The 12,677-nt window shown below is 35.7% G+C and overlaps 1 protein-coding gene across 4 annotated transcripts in view; it reads right to left on the reverse strand.

Annotated features, from left to right (window-relative positions):
- Positions 1-12,677, reverse strand: part of FYN (FYN proto-oncogene, Src family tyrosine kinase) — a 176,211-nt gene that overhangs the window by 126,128 nt on the left and 37,406 nt on the right. The window contains exon 1 of one of the 4 annotated variants that reach the window (XM_074187381.1): positions 1,927-4,181. The exons of the other annotated variants lie outside the window; for them this stretch is intronic. The gene's annotated coding sequence lies outside the window, so the exon portion shown is untranslated. Of the gene's footprint in view, positions 1-1,926; positions 4,182-12,677 lie in introns of those variants that run through there. 4 annotated transcript variants of the gene reach the window in all.

Here is a 12,677-nt window from a genome sequence, read left to right on the forward strand (position 1 = left end):
CAGACACTCAATAATTACCTAGCTGTATGACCTTGGGCAAATTACTTAACCCCATTGCCTTGCAAAATCTAAAAATAAAAAAAAACAACCCCCCCCCCAATTCATATCCTCAGATTTAAATTTCTTGGAAAACAAAAAAGATAATTTGTTAACAGAACAGAGTGGAAAACTGTTAGCAACTACATTCGATGCAGAAATGCAAAGTCATTTAGCATTCAGTGAACCAAGAAAGGACAATATAAAAGTAAGGTTCAATACAAGTTAAAGTATGCTGCTCAGTGTTGCTACCTGCACATGAAACCAGAACTTACTATTGAAATTAATTTAATAGCTTATGATACTGATATCAGAGGGAGCAAACAATACCTAGGCATCTATGTAAGTTAGCTAGAAAAAGCTAGCATCATGTAACCTGTGAGAGAAGACCAGGAAATGATCAGAAACCACAGAAAATAGGGTCCAGAGACAGGTCACTCCTTAAGTATCCTGTGGATAATCCCTAAGTTTTCATGGATAGTCCTTACTTCAAGAAAAAGATATTATTGTTGCTGAGTCATTTTCAGTCATATCTCTCTCTCTCTGACTCTTTGGGACCCTATTTGGAATTCTCTTGACAAAGATAATGGAATGATCTGCCACTTCCTTCTTCAACTCATTTTATAGATGAGTAAACTGAGGCAAATATAATTGAGTCACTTGTCCAGTTGGCACAGTTAATAAATGTCTGAGACCAGATTTGAACTCAAGACCATGTTTTCCTGACTCCAATCCAGTACTCTATCTACTGGGTCACTTACCTGCCCTCAAGAAAATAAAGTATGTTCTTAATTTGCAAAAAGGAATGCAATGTAAATCCATATGTCCTGATTTTTGTTTTTGGAAAAGTATTAATAAGAAAGTTGTCTCATCAGAGTTTAACTGAACTAGAATTCATTTTATATCTAATTTAGAATGCAATGAAAGAGAGCAAACTGAATAAACATGTTGACATATTACCTGTCACAAAGTTAAATTTTATCCTTGAAATCAATCTCTGACAACACCTATGAGGAAGACATAGTTACCTGAAAGGGCATTTATAGTACTTTATAGCATGGCAGAGCATCAAGATGCCATGAGTTCAAATTCTGCCTCTGACCGTGGGCAAGTCACTTAATTACTCTGGGCTTCACTTTCCTTCTTTGCAAAATAGTATTATAATATCTGTTATACTTACCTCATGGGGTTACTGTAAAAGCTTTAAATTCATCTAGTGCTTTATAAACTTGGAAGTACTGTATAGAACAGGGCTATTTAACATGTAGCTCATAGTGCGAATATATATGGCCCACCTATGGGTTTACTAAATGCTTTAGTAAATGAAGCTAAGCTACTGCAGAACTATACTACAATGGCAAATCAAAATATATTATCCACTGTTTAATTGTTTTCTTTTCTTTTTGGGATTTTTACCAGGCAATGGGGTTAAGTGACTTGTTCAAGGTTACACAAGTTAAGTGAGTATTAAGTATCTGAGGACAAATCTGAACTCAAGTCCTCTGATTCCAGGGCCACTATCCACTATGGCACCTAGCTGCCCCTTGTGTATTGTTTCAATAAAAACTTTTAAAAGTAAGACTGGGGGCAGCTAGGTGGTACAATGGGTACAGCACTGGCCCTGGAGTCAGGACTTGAGTTCAAATCCTCAGACACTTACTTACCTAGCTGCATGACCTTGGACAAGTCACTTAACTCACTGCCTTGCAAAAATAAAAAATAAAATAAAAGTAAGATTGGAAAGCCCTAAGAATATCAATTATCCTGCTTACTATCATCACTGTCTCTTCTTTGGCCTATCTCTCAAAATAAAAGATATGGGTTAAATTTAATCACGTAAATATCAAATTCAGATTCTGGTAATAAAAATCAAGTAATTACCCCTCTTACATGTGTCTCTCTTTTTTTTTTCACTTCACTCTGTGATCTTCCTCTTATGTTTCAAGTCTGAGTCTTGTAGCAGCTGCATGAATATGAAATCAATGGATCAATCAATAAACAAATAAATAAACAAAGGCAGTCTCCCCCTGTGATGCTTGCTGTTTGAAAGCAAAGACTGCACTATGACTATCTATGTGGACTAGTCCCTCATCACTCCCTCTGTCAAGGACAACTGGCCCCTCCTCTTCTGGAAGCTCATTTCCTAATCACAAACAGCAAACAGTGCAGCAATGTATATGTGTGTTTGTGTGTGTGCATGCATGCGTATCTTTCTCTTTAAGGAGAAGGGGGGCAATATATAAATATTTTCCCTTAAGAATTAACCAGAATATTTCCAGGAACCTGCCCTCAGGCAGTAGAAGTAGCAATTTAATAATATAATTTCAGTTGTGGGTGTTTATTTTTTCCCCCCTTAGTAAATAATTGAAAAAGGAATTGCTTCTCCTCAACCCAGTTATTTTTGGTTTCTTGAAACTGATATTTTCCTCTTATTTATGGTAAATTGTATAGATAGCACTATAATCATTAAAACATTTTATATTTCTACAGATTTCATGTTCTGCATGTATTGCGGGTCAGATTTCATTCCGGAGAATCCCAAGAGACTGCGGAAATTCCTTTGTCCTTACTGTTGAGGAAGTGGGCCAAACAGGAGGAGAAAAAAGAAAGAGAGAAAGGTCAAAGCATACTTTGCAGTTGTCTTATGATTAGGCTAGAAAAGTAGTCGAAGGAGGGTCTGAAAGAATAAGAGAGGAGACAAAGAGGACAGGGAATGAAAGGGAACAAGAGAATCCTATTGAGACTGGCTTCCGAGCTCTATTAAAATTAAATTCTAATGGCAGCTCTACTTTAAGCACAATAGTAGTACCTTTAGGGTTTAGAGCTATGAATGTCTCTTTTGTTGAGGAAACCAGTAAGACCCAAGAACATATAGGACCTTAATTGTTCATGAGTCTAAAAGATCATTTTTCTCTCATTCCCCCCCCCAACACATGTGATACTGTTCATCAAAAAAAAAAAGAGGTAGCCAGAGTGACCCTTGTGGAGAAAGCAAACTAGATTTTTTGAAGGCAGAAAAATCCCTTTGTAGATTAACTTCTGAGCTAGAGAAGGCGGTGAAAGAAGCAAAATTCTATTGTACACGATTATGCTGGAGTAAGTTCTCTGCCCCCTCCAGGCTCACCCTTTATGAATAGTTGGAAAAGCTCCATCTTTGCTTCCCCCAGAGGATGGAGCAGCTGCAGCTGCGAATACAGGTTCAGCAGCCGTTATCCTCCTGTTAAATGTTTGCTTTTAAATATTACACTGGCATAACAAAAATAGCTGCCACATTTGTGTGCAAAGAGCTCCCATTTGAATAATGCCCACACCTGTGGGTTGGCAAGGATTTAAGGGAAAAGAGGCTCTAATTCCCTTCTTATCGAATTCGATGGACCATTGCTTGTTCCAGAAGATCCCAGTAGTTTGATGCAGTTCTATGGGGTTCTTCTGCAATATATGTCACATGTTTGATTTTTTTCTGCCCATGAGACTAGGGCAGGTAGAGAGAGATTTTAGGTTTTGGAAAAACCCACTCAGGACTTAAGAGAACATTCTCAAGGATAGATTTTGTTTGTCTATAGGGGATAAAGAATGTTTTACTAACCTCTATTTGCTTTTTCAAAGGAAGTGTGTTCTAGGAGATAGGGGGCCAACCCAGAAGTCAGGAAGACCTTGATTTAGAGGCTCTCTCTCTCTCTCTCTCTCTCTCTCTCTCTCTCTCTCTCTCTCTCTCTCTCTCTCTCACACACACACACACACACACACACGAAACGTGTTGGATAAGATATTTAAGACAATTCAAAAGTTCACATGCTACAAACTGCTAACGTTGATCAATGGAGGCAGGTTCCACAATGGCAGTCCTCCCACACTATTAAAATCATAGATGAAAAATACAAAGTATGATCTTCTTAAACAATTTTCTGATGGAGAAAGTAAGACACTAAATTGTGAAGCAATTTTGTGACTTTTTGTGTCTTGATTTCTTCATCTGTCAAACAGAGATAAAAATATTTGCCTGACTTAATTCATGAAGCAACTGTAATAATAAATGGGAATAATGCAGGTAAAAACATTTTTAAAAGGATATTTTAAAATTCTGCTTCATGTTTTGTGGTAGCCCCCAAATTTATCACCCTAGCTGCCAACCTTTTGCTAATGAGCTAAGGTGGTATCATCATACTAAATATGTAGCTTTTTTTTCTGCACTCTATGCAATGCAACTAGTAGAATATGCATAGAGACATGGCATAACAGGTGGTAGGTCAGGCAGACTAGGGTCCAAATTCTGCTTCCAAGATTTATTGATTTTTCTCAATATCAGTTTCCTCATCTGTAAAATGGGGATAATGATGCCAGACTTGTTGTGAAGCCCAAAGAAGCTAATGAAAATAAGATCTTTTGCCAATCGTAGAACATATATAAATGACAGTAATTATTACTAACTAATTATGTGACCTTGGGCATTTGACTTCTCAGTTTCAAATTCTTCATTTGTAAAATGAGGAGGCTGAACTAGTTCTCTAAGGTCTCTTCTGAAAACCAATACTATCTGTAATTAAGAAAGAACAGAACATCCTCAGAGTACAGATCTATAAGGAAAGGTGTTTTTACTATTAAAGATTGCCCCAATTGAACTGGTAAGGGACTACTAATCCGAGAGCATTTCCAAGCAGAAATAACCATGGAGATGATGGAGAAGATATCTTTGGTTCAAGCACAGATTAGTCTCAACTTAATTCAGATGTTTTATAATTCTGAGGCAATATAATCTGGCTACTTTTCAGATCTATGTTGAATTTCACCATTTTAATTTCCTCTACAAAGACTTCCTGATACCTGACTACATGAAAAAGTTGTGAACTCATCATAATGGGGAACTTGCGGAGTGGGAAATCTCTCTACCAACAAAAAAAAAAACACATAAATTCTCTCTGACTTCACAGATAAGTCCTAAGGAGTTGCTTAAGGCATAGAAAAGTTGTGACAGCACACAGGGACATGAGTAATGAGAATCAAGAGGGAGATATGGAACTTAGAGGTCCTGATTCTAAATCTAGTACTCTATGTTCCATAACCTCTTGAGCACATAGCAGATTCTTAACAAAGAAAGATTAAATTGGACAACTGAAATGGTAGGTAAAATCTGGGAAAATTTTACAGGTAAAATTTTCTGATAGAAAATATTCTGTACAAATATCTGAATTTAGGAAACATACATGATTTACTAAAGGAATCACTCCAGAACATGATTACATAGGAAGCCCTCCCTTCTTTCTTGTTTTAAAAATATTATCCTCATTATCAAAATTAGCTCTACTCAGAACTTATAGGATTTTATCTGTTATTAAAAGGCACTCCAGTAGGTAAGGAAAACAGGTTGTAAAATTTTAAGACATTATAGAAATGTAAGTTATTACTATTAAACCAGCTTAATTCATTCCATTAGGAGGTATCTAAGAATAGACTTGGCTAAATTAATTTACAATGGGAAGGATTGTCTTTATACAACAGTAGGAAATGAACACAATGAAATACCAAAACTGGTTAGAGAATGAAGAAGCAAATAACACAATAAATACACTGTTGAATTTTTTTCTCTCCATGAAATACAGTGTCTTCCCTGGCTCTGGGGCACTATCCTAAGCATATCCTTTTTTTTTTTTTAAGCACAAGATGGATGTGTCCTCCATAGATTGTTATGATGGGGAGGATCCCTTCATTCACAGGTGTCTATTTAAAGTGTGTATTGAGAAGCAAAATAGAAAAACGGCAGCTTCCAAGAGGGAATCATAGGTTTGAAGATTTAAAGTTAGACATTAAGAAGCTATCCAATACAACCTCATTTTTACAATGAGGAAACTAAGGCAAAGAGAAATTAAGAAACTTGTCTAATTAGTCTGAGGCTGGATGTGAATGTGAGAATTACTGGTGCATTTTGGTCTTTAAAACTAAAACACCTAACACACTGCCTGGTCACATAGTAGGCACTTAATAAAGGCTGATTTACTAAAAAAATTAATCTAAAGGGGGAGAGGGTAGAATCCTAGATAAATCAGAATAAGTTCACAAAGATCTGAAGGACTACAAGAAGTATATCTAACTAACTTTCTTCTAAGTAGCTAGTTTTTCAATCCACAAAAGACATGATACTGGGTAAATGGACAAGAGATTCAAAGGCCAGTTAAATTCAAAGGTCAGATCAATTCACCAGTTACAGAGCCTGAGAAACACATACCAGGAGATCAAGGGTCATGGAATTGCCACTTGTACCATTGTTGTTGGTCTAATCACGGAGAGACAGTTTTGTTTAGTTACATGGGAAGTGGAGACATAAGTCTGAAAAAGATTTGTACACAGAACAAGGAGTTCTTATCCTTGTTTATGTCATAGATCCCTCTGGGAATTGATACCTATGGACCCTTTCCAGAATGTTTATAAAAGTATAAAATAAAATTTATGGTATTAGAAAGGAAACAAATTTTATTGAAATAAATAGTTATCAGAATTAAAAAAATTAGAGCAATAATACAATGTGCCAGTCTATGAAAGGCACTTTACAAATATTATCTCATTTGATTTTCACATTAATATCAACTTCTAACATAGGAATGATCTCTATGAATTGTGATGCAGAATGAAGTGAGCAGAACTAGAACAATGTATTCAATGGATCTAGAACAAAATGTTCAATGATAACAACATTTATAGAGAAAAGCAACATCAAAACGCTTTAGGATTCTGATCAATAAATGCTATGATAAACTTTTGAGTCCAAAAGGATGAAGATGAAATAGTCTAGAGATATGATAAAATTAAAATACAAGATTATAGATTTTTAGATATAGTCAACGTTGGAATTTGTTTTTCCAGACTATGTGTATTATGTGTGTATACACACACACACACAGACACACACACAGACACACAACATATCTCTTAGGGGCTTTCTTTATTTTTAAACTTATTTCATGAGAAAGAAGGGTTTAAAAGAACATTATAAATCTCCATGTTTTTAATAACTGTAAAGTTCACTCAACACATTCAAGTTATTAAGATAACTACTTCTGTTATGAATTCATATTATATTGAATCACATATCATGTTATATCATAATCATATTATATTGTATCATATATTGAGACTACCAGGTGTTGTGGTGAATAGAGTGGGACCAGGAGTCAGAAAGCCCTGAATTGGAATCCTGATGAAGTCACTTAACTTTTCTTTACCTCATTTTCCTCATTATAAAATAAGGATATTGCAAAGTATCTACTGTATTTCCCCATGTATAAGATGCACCCCTTTTTCAAAAAAATTTGGGGTCTAAAATCTGAAAGTAATTTATACAGAGTTTGCAGATTTTTTTACTTGCATTTCCCATTTTTAGTCTTTGTGCTCACTGTTTCGAATGTTACCTGTATATATTAGGTTATGTTTTGCCATGTTCTGCCCAGAAATGGCTCAGAAAAGATTTTTGTCCAGTGCTGAATTCAAATTTAAAGTGATACAATTTGCAAAAGTGAATGGAAATCGTGCTGCTGAACATCAATTTGATCCTCCTCCAAATGAGCAAACAATCCGAGTCTGGCTACAAGAAGAAGAAACTGTTCTGAAAATTCCCCTGGTAGAAGGTCATGAGAGGCAAGGCAGCAAAATGGCCTGAGTTAGAGGGGTTTGAAGAGATGGATTGAAGAGCAAAGGGCCACTGGAATTCTTGTGTTCACAAAGATGGTTCAGCATGAAGTAAGAAGAATTGCTGATGAAAAAGAAGTGACTGATTTCCAAGGAGGACCCAATGGGTGCTTCATGTCAAGAAACAGAATGGACTAAGCATGCATCCACACATCAGAATGCTTGTGGTCAACCACAGATCAGAGCACAGGCAGGAGAGCAGGCAGAACCTCTCCTAAGACATGATTTGTCATGAGGACTAGCTAATGGATGGGAGTTTTGATAGTAATGAGGAGTTGTTTGAATTTTATGATCAATATAACTTGAGTACAATAACTTTACATAATACATTTTTTCAAATTCTGGGCCCCCAAATTAAGGTGTTTCTTATACATGGGGAAATATGGTATTTGCTGTCTCACATCGAGCTAATCCCCTAGCTTTCTTCAAGTCTAACCACTTCCTTCCAGAGGCCTGTCATGATCCTGTGTTAGCTGTTGGTAGCCCCCTCCATATCACAGTGTACTTATTTTGAAAATATCCTGTTTCCTTATCTGTGAGAATTCTATATTTCTGTAGTAGAGTGTAATCTCCTTGAGGACAGAGACAATCCTGATCTTTTATTTCTATCTTCAGTGTCTCTGTCACAAAGAAGATGCTTAAAAATAGTTATTAATTGATTCACATCAACTTTCAAAGAATACTACTGGGGACTTAGTTGATGCCCACATTCCACATCAGCCCTCCACTTTAACAATAATTTGCCTTAAGCAGTTTGAAAATTATTTTCTTTCAAATAATGTCTGTTTCTAATTTTACAAGAGTAACAAACCTGGCAGAGTAGGGCATATTGTCCATGGGTTTACTAGGACAATGAAGAAGAGAGACAGGCAAAAGTGTGGAAAATGATAAAAATATTCTATGGTTCCTAGATATTGTTTGGTCATTTCAGTCATATCTACTCTTCAAGACCCCATTTAGAGTTTTCTTGACAATGATACTGGAGTAGTTTTCTATTTCCTTTTCTAACTTTTAGGGTCCCCATCTGGGGCTATCTTGGCAAAGACACTGGAGGAGTTTGCCATTTCTATTTCCTTTTCCAGCTCATTTTACAGATGAGGAAATTGGGGTAAAAAAAGGTTAAGTGATTTTCCCAGGTTCATTATATATCTGGTAAGCATCTGACGTCAGATCTGAACTCAGAAAGATGAGTTTTTTCTGACTTCAGGCCTAGTACTTTATCTACCTTGTCTTTTAAACAGGTTAATCAGTTTTAGAGCAAGAAGGAACCAGAGAGGTCATCTAGTCCAAATCCCTCATTTTTGCAGAGTATGAAACTGAAACTCAAAAAAAATTAAGTCAGTTACCCAGGATCACTCATAGAATAAGTGGTAGATCCAGGATTCCAACCTAAATCCTCTAAAACCCAATCCAACATTCAATATGAAATTAAATGAAATCAAAACCTACTGGTTTCACTGCCTTCTTTTCAGTCCCCTGTATTTTTAAGTGGAACATTTAGGAATTCTATGACCATATCCTTTGGGCAAGTTTGAAGAAATAGGAAGCATCTCAAATAAAACAGCTTCTATGACCAATCATTGGGGAATAGCTAAATAAACCATCTTTTGTGTAAAGTCTTTTCTGTTAGTATCCTCTCTCTCTCCCAAATTACTTTGTATATAACTATTCTGTGATTATTTATTTATTTTTAAAAATTCTTACACATGTCTCTTAGCAGAAGTCTGGCTCTTAGCAGTCGTTAATAAATACTTACTGATGGATTGATTGAATGCCCATGTTCAAAACTGTAAGTTTCTTGAAAATAAGTACTGCTTCATTTAATAATCAAATTCTGTGTTAAATACTATAAGCTGGGTGGGGGGGGGGGAGGACTATGAGAAAATCATTTGACCCTCTAAGGTTTAAACTTCCTCTGTAAAAATCTATAAAATCAGAGTAATAATAATATTTACTTTATAGGCCTGTTGTGAGGGATAAAATATACATTACACAGTGAATAGAGCACTGGCCCTGGAGTCAGAAGTACCTGAGTTCAAATCTGGCTTCATAATTACCTAGCTGTGTGGCCTTGGGCAAGCCAATTAACCTCATCTGCCTTGCAAAAACTAAATATATATATATATATATATATATATATATATATATATATATATATATACATATATGCATATATATATATACACTACAAATAATATATGTAAAATATTTTGCTAATGTCAAAACATATGATAAATGCTAGCTACTATTATGACTGCTAATATCATATTTTTGACACAAACCAGGTGCTTAATAAATGCTTGTTGATTGATATCTATGTAATAGAGTATTACTGTGTCATAAATATGACAAATACAAATACAAAGCAATAGGGAAAAGAAATTTACACAAAGGCCCAGAATCAGGACACATACATAGACTGACTAAAAATGATAGTAACAGATTTTTCAAGTCAAGGACATTATTAGGAGTTACAGGAAATAAGGAATTGTTGTTATTACTTTTTAAAGTTTACACAAAAATCCCTTTCAGAAAACTCTATTATAGTTGAGATGAAGCCATTATTTTAGATTTGAATTTATTCCTTATTTTTCTCATTTATTTTTGAGAGATGCTATTTAATTTGCAATTTAAGAAGACTTACAAAGAAGAATATAGTGTGGACCTTCAAAAAACTTGATTTTCTTCTTCTTTTGCATAGTCTCTATTTACTATGAAAACGAAGGGCATCTAGACTTTCATGACTGTACCAGGATATCTGAATCAACAATTCTCTTCATCATTGCTGACTGCCTATCTTTTCTGGTTCAAATGGTTCCACTGTTACTTCATTTAAAGACACACATTGAAAAATAAAACTCCCTGCTCTGTGAAAGTCCTGATTTGATTCCAAGCCTGTTGGATAATGTGCTTTAAAAAATCTGGCAGGCTTCTTGCTTTCCTTGGAGATTTTCAATTTTTCAGAAACAATGCACCCAAGGTGCTCCTTGGCTGCCCTATTTTTCTGAAGCAGCTTCTTAGTAAATGACATCCTAACTTTTACATCATATCATTGCTATTCTTTGGGCTACCATTGTGCAAAGGGCCTTGGGAAAGACAGGGTCCAAAACCAAACAGAAAACAAAATATCTTTCTTTGAAATCTCTATTTAAATATTTTAAAGTTATACCTTTCAATCAGGCAAAAATAGGAGATGCTACTGTTGAGTACTGTATAAATGTAATTATTGCTTAGAAGATAGCTAATCTACATCAACTTGGGCTACAAACATTGGAACCCATATTAATGTGGATAGCAGTTACAGTAGAAGACATCTCATAAATAAGGACCATTTAGAACACTATCCACAGGAAACAGCTGCAGCTGGCAAGTGAACTTTTGACATCCAGGAAGTGTAGAATTCTATGGAATGAGAGGAAGGCAAGAAACCTAATGGATCACACACTGCAGCTCTGAGTTAAGGCTTGGATTGTCTGACCAAAAGTGTAATTTTGCAAAAGATTTACATTTATTAGTAAAATATTGCTGTTGCTTGCTAGGAAAAGCAGCCATTGTGTAGACTGCCAGAGTCAAAAAGACCTGGGTTCAAATATGATACCTAATATTGCTGTTCAGTTGATCAGTTTACATTTGATTCTCTGTGAGCTAGTATAGGATTTTCTCAGCAAAGATACTAGAGTGGTTTGCTGTTTCCTTCTCTAGTGGATTAAGACAAATAGAGGTTAAGGGACATGACCAGGGTCATACAGCTAGTGAGTATCTGAGAACACAGGTCTTTCTGTTTCCAGGTCCAGCTCTCTATCCACTGAGCCACCAAATACCACCACCTAATTATTTGACTTGGAGCAAATCTCTTCAACTCTCTGGAACTTAGTTTTCTTCCTTATTTGTAAATAAATTTATTCTTAACCTGGGGGCTTTGAAGATTTTTTTTAATAATTGTATTTCAATATAGTTGATTTCCTTTATAATTTTATGCATTTAAAAACATTAATCTGAGAATAGGCCCCTAAGGCTTATCAGATTGACAAAGGGGTCTTAACAAAAGAGGTCAAGAACCCTGGAATAGAAAACTTGAAAGGTTGTGCCACAGATCAGAAGATTGTGTGTGTGTGTGTGTGTGTGTGTGTGTGTGTGTGTGTGTGTGTGAGAGAGAGAGAGAGAGAGAGAGAGAGAGAGAGACAGAGAAAGAGACACACAGAGAAGGATTGTGTTGGCATGCTAAAAAGTTACAGAGATTTTATCTTGAGATTTTATGTTTTAGAATATAGTCAGAGCTATTCAACCAAAGAGAATGAAATCTTAGCATAGATTAAATTCATAAGGTGATACACTTAGACTAAAGAAGGAAATGAAAGGGGCTACTAATAAAATATAGTCAATAAGATGTGAGTTTGATGGTATAGCAGAAAACAGTAGCAATGCACAGTGGAAAGAGCTCACTGGCTTTGGAATTAGAGCATCTAGATTAAAATGCTGCTTCTGACAGGCACTTCCCTAGGCAAGTCTGGCTTTCTTGTCTATAAAATGGGATAAGGACCTACCTCTCCCCCAAGATTGTTGTGAGGATCAAAGAAATAATAATTGTAAAACTTAACATGTGCCTGGAAAGCTCCATACAAATGTTACTTAATATTGTTATCATCATCATCATCATCATCATCATCATCATCATCATCATCATCATCATCACTGTTCTTGAGTCTATTTTGTCACCTTTAAAATAAAAGGCCTGGCCTCACTTGGCCTCTAAGGATTCTTCAAACTCTGCATCTAGGATTTTGAGGATAATATCAATAATAACAAGTCTGATGCTACATGCTGGTGCACAGAGTAGAGGTGACTAGATTCTTGAAGGGGGTACCAGAAAAGCACAGAAGTCTGGTCTGTATTACCAAGCTGCAAAGGCTTCTATAGCCAGGGGCAGTTTCTCTGTCTCTTTTCTGAGACCAGGCCAGTTGAAT

The sequence above is a fragment of the Macrotis lagotis genome, chromosome 5, assembly GCF_037893015.1.
Source record: "Macrotis lagotis isolate mMagLag1 chromosome 5, bilby.v1.9.chrom.fasta, whole genome shotgun sequence".
NCBI lineage: Eukaryota > Metazoa > Chordata > Mammalia > Peramelemorphia > Peramelidae > Macrotis > Macrotis lagotis.